General features: G+C 40.4%; 1 non-coding gene across 1 annotated transcript; it reads left to right on the top strand.

Annotated features, from left to right (window-relative positions):
- The first annotated feature begins 1,326 nt into the window (after positions 1-1,326).
- LOC115030548 (small nucleolar RNA U85) lies at positions 1,327-1,642 on the top strand. Its single transcript, XR_003836128.1, has one exon. It is a non-coding gene; the product is annotated as a small nucleolar RNA U85 (small nucleolar RNA).
- The last annotated feature ends 3,420 nt before the right edge of the window (positions 1,643-5,062 follow it).

Below are 5,062 nucleotides of genomic sequence, written 5' to 3'. Positions count from 1 at the left end.
TTGGTGTGTTGGAACCCAGACCAGAGTGCTGCAGAATGAGTCTCAGCCATATACGTTCATGCTTGGCTTAGGGAAGGAGCTCTGTAAATATGTGATCCTGTTCATCTTTCCAGGTTGTGTAACAGGTGGACATGAGCCAGATCCGTCTGCATGCAGAATTTTCTTTGCTAAGGGATGCTTCACTCCTGGAATATACAGCGCTCAGTTCCAAGAGCTCATTGCGGCCATATTTTCTGCTTCCTCAGCCCAGTGATCATCTCTCAAGTCAAGAATCAAGGTTTGTCTAGGGATGCCTAGAGTGAGTTGCTGGCCTGTTGAAAGCACTGATATGTTGTGAGCTTCATGTTGACAGAGGTTAAGCAATTATGCCTAAAGCCCACAAGACACTTGAACTTTCATGAAGTAGATTTTAGAAATATCCATTCACATAATTCACTAAGGCATCTTATAGCCTACTGGGCCAGATACATTTTACTTTATGCTGTTTGGGGTGTATTTACAGACTTAATTCTACCTTATATTTTTCTAGTCAAAGAAGTATGTAGGGAAACTATGTTAAAGTTTTTGCTTTGCTTAGATTAGTCTAATCATTGCTCACTTAGCTTTTCCTTATTTTTCTACAAACCCTTACAAGATACTCCCATGGGCCAGAAGCAGCGCTCCTCTCTGGAGGCTCAAGACAGAGGTATCTGAAGACAGGACCATCTTGTGAGAGGGATGTTACCCAATAGGGCATCACATTAGGCGCTAGCCGATTTATTAATTCCAATTCTGTCTGGAATGTTGAATGCCTCGCCCCCACCCCCCAAATGACAGATCTTTCATCTTCACATGGTAGAGGGCAAAGGGCAAAGAGGCAAAGATGGTACCAATTTTATTCACGGGAGCACAGGTTTGATGTCTGAGTCACCTCTTAAGGTCTCATTTCTTAGTACTCAGACAAAGAATATAAAGTTCAACATGAGTTTGGGATGCAATAAGCACTAAAACCATAGCAGGCACCTCAGCTCTTTGTAAAGACCTTTAATTTGATGCTGCAAACTTTAGGTGGAAACTCAATTTTCACATATAGACACAAGCAAAGGAACGGGTCCAGGTGAGTTTGTGGGTTTAGCATGTAGCAAGTGTTTGGAATGAGAATGTAGCAAAAGTTTGGAAAGGAATATTTTTCCTGATTGAGGAGACAGCAGGAACTGGGCTTGTTTTCAGTAGAGAATTTAGCTCCATCAAGTGTTCAGACTTTGACAGGAACAATGTATGCATGTATTAGTTTTATAACCAAAAATAAACTTAGCTTAGACATTTCCATTTTGGGAAAAACGAAAAGCAGAATCAAAATTAGTGTTTTACAAAATTTGTATTACAAGCCAAATAAGAGAATTACATTACCAGGTCTGTAAATCTTGGTAGGGACAGAGTTATGTGCATCTACTGCAAGTTATGCACAGACCAGCAAACATTTTCCTACTAGGAACCATCTCACTCAATTGAGGTGATTCTTCAGTTGCCACGGAGAAGTTGTAAATTGGAATGGAAGTAGAAACAGGCCATACTCAAGTTACCAGGGTCACTGGTCTCAAAGGGCTTGGCTGTGTCATAGCCACTGACAGTTGAAGTGTGCATATTTGGTGATCTCATGGCTGCAAGAAAAAATAGATTGCACACATTTTGGATTAAGTTTTTCAGTTAACATATAAAACAATAGGTCTGGAACTGCTAGACTCAAATCTGCACACAATTAAATTGTAGCCTTTGAGGCAAAGCTTGCCACACCTGGAGGCAAAAGCACTGGTCCATTTAAACAGCTTGCCTCTCTGCTCTCTGTATATGTGGCTGACAGACCTTTGTTTCCTGTGTCCCATCCATCTGCTGTTCTTGAAGAAAAACTCATTCCCCAAATCACCCTCAATGGGAAGCAAGCCATTTTACTCTAAGGCCATTTCTGCCCTATACGTTCTGTAAGTTTAGCTGGTCTACAGCTGCCTACATCCAGTTGTGAGATCTTTTTCCTTTGAATTGAATGGACTCTGAGAGGCAGAATCTGGGCAATTTGCATTTCTAGTGGGAACAGTTTGTTTAGTTTCATTGTTGCCCTCACAGACTTGGTCATCAGTGAAAGTTCCTGCAGCTCTTGTTTGACGATGCTGACACTTAGCAGGGAGGACAATGATTGTATCTTCCCGAGTGTCATGAGATGAGGTCCCTGAGGGATTCACTCCCTGCAGAATGCTCTGAGAAAACGGGGAAGACCTGGCTGCACTGAGGCTACCAGGCTTTGTGGGTGGCAACTTCCAGCTTGTTCTGGGATTCTGCTCAGCAGATAACGTGTGTACACCTCCCACATTTACATAAATACACGCATATTTAAATGCAGAAACACACTTTCTGCTCTATTGTTGGCCTTTTTCATTATTTTTATTGATAGTGCTGGGCATTCTGTCTAGTATTCCATGAGTGCTCAATAAATATTTCTGAAAGAATAAATAAAGACACAACGAAATGGCTTTCCCAACTTTCCCAGAGAGTAACAAAGCAACAACAGAATCTTCATCATGCTACTGTGGTACCCTAAATTTTCCATAAAGCAAGAGTGTTAGTGCTGCAGCTTTCTGTGTGTGCATGTGTGTGAACACATCTATGTGAAATGCGTTTTAGCTTTATGAAAAATTACATAGTAGACGCGAATGAGCATGTCAAATTGGACAGAGAAAAACCCATAAAGTCTCAACTCTGAAGAAAGAATTATAGGTAACTCAGAAAATCTGGGAGCAAAAATGATTTTCTCCAAGGGAGAGTACACCAATTGGCTGTGCAGTGCCAAGCAGTCAGCCCTGAAAACATACATGCAAGTAACATCATATGGGCTGTGCAGGTTGTATTTAGGAATATATGTATATATACAAATATATGTATATGTATATATGTGTGTGTGTATACATATCATTCATATATATGTATATATGGGAATAATTGATGAAAAAGAGGCCATGAATTTGAAGAAGAGTAGGGAGGGATGTATGAGAGGATTTGGAGGGAAGATAGGGAAGGGAAAGATATTGTAAATAAATTAGAACTTCAAAAATTAGCAAAATGACATCATTTATCAGTGGCAAAGTGGAAGAATTTGGAGAACATGATGCTAAATGAAATAAGCCAGACATGGAAAGCCAGACTGTGCATCTCACTTGTATGGAATCTAAAATAATCAAATTCATAGAGTGAGTGGGAACCAGGGATGGTGAGGAGGATGGGGAGATGAGCATCAATGGGTTTGACATGTCAGTTAAACAAGGTTTTCTGATATCTGTCATACAGCAGAGTTATTATAATTAATTATAGTGCATTTGTATTTATGACTTTTGCATGATTGTTACAAAAATACTCAAGAACAGCAATCTAATGGAAGAATATGTTCTTTTTTGATGATGGTATAAAAATTCAGACTATGATCACTTGGTTCCATGATGTTGAACAGAACATCTTGGGGTAGGACCATGAAGTGAGACTTTTTTTCATATCAGGTAGACAGAAAGCTGAGAAAGACATACAGAAGAACAGGAAGGCAGGACCACGATTTAGGCTCCAAGGATCTGTCCACAAAGACCCACTTCCTCCATTAAGTTGCCTCCTCTTAAAAGTTTCCAAAACCTTTTAAGACAGTCCCTCAAGCTAGGGGACAAGCACCTAACAGGCAGGTCTATAGGGGATATCTCATATTTAAACCATAACAAAATTATGTATTTCAAAATAGCTGAGAAAATTTCAAAATCATGAGAAGCCCAACTTTCAATGAAGATCAGGTAGGGTGCTAAAAGTGGCTACAGGCTCCTTGGTACTCAAAGCAGACTCCATTATTTGCAGAGGACCAAGCCTTAATGCCATTCCCACACTTGAGCTTGTTGGTCCAGAGAGGGAAAAGCTAGTTTTTAATGATAGCATTGATTTTGTACATACATAATCAGAATGAATGGGCAGTTTCTGTTTTCTCCTAAAACTAGAGTGGTTTAGAAATGTAGACTGATAATGATCAGTCTAAAGAGATAAGTGACCTCAGTGCCCAGATGTCAAGATAGCTTCTTAGTATGGGACAGCCATTGCTCCAAAAGCAATTGCTTAGTGGCAGCCATTGCTCCAAAGTCCAGGGGTTTCCCCTTGGCATCCCATCACCCTTTTCTCCCTGGAAAGGCATTTGCAATTCTGGACAGGCACACGGGTTCTCTTCTAAGGAAGGAATGTGTTCCCTGGCCAGACGCCATGGCTTACTTGATGTGTGTATTACATTGAACATCACAGGGAACAAATAAAATTTTTATGAAAGTGTCTATAGAACAGGAATGCTGAAAGCCTCACTTATGTTTCACAGGTGCCAAACATTAGCCTGCATTCTTGCCAGCACTGAAGTGCCAATTGAAATGGTGTGGTAGTCAGCTTTCTGTGACTGTGACAAAATAATCAGTAAATAATCAGCTTGAAAGAAGAAAGGTTTATTTTGGCTCCCAGGATTTCTCAGCACCAGATTGGATGGCCCCATTGCTCTGGGGTTGTATGAAGTCAGTACAGTAAAGCTAGGCTTCCTCCATCTCAGTGGTTCTCAACCTGTGGGTCACGACCCCTTTGTATAAGTTACATATCAGATATCCTGCATAGCAGATATTATGGTTTATAACATTATCAAAATTACAGTTATAAAATAGCAACAAAAATACTTTCATGGTTGGAAGTTAACACACCATATAATAGACCTGTGTAGAGGGGTTCAAAGCGTTAGGAACATTGAGAACCATTGGCATTGGCTTAGCTGAATCAGTGTGCTGCAGGTTTACTAAGGGACCCCATCTCAGAAAGCAAAGTGGTTAGTGAATAAATAATAGACTGGGGACCAAGTCTTTATCATATGGGTCTTTGGGGGAAGTGGTGACAGTCATTCAAACAATAGCCAACAAACAGAGCTTTTGTATCCTGTTACTTTGTGCAAACCACCTCAGGAAATCTGATGTCTTGAATCAGCCTCAGTTCCTCAATTTCTTTGCTATTGTTTCCCCACTTCCACTGTGTTTGATGC

This window comes from Mus caroli, unplaced genomic scaffold, assembly GCF_978045245.1.
Source record: "Mus caroli unplaced genomic scaffold, Mus_caroli_1 scaffold_2, whole genome shotgun sequence".
Classification (NCBI taxonomy): domain Eukaryota; kingdom Metazoa; phylum Chordata; class Mammalia; order Rodentia; family Muridae; genus Mus; species Mus caroli.
Note: the sequence above shows the minus strand (reverse complement) of the source record. Positions and strands in the feature narration are given on the sequence as shown.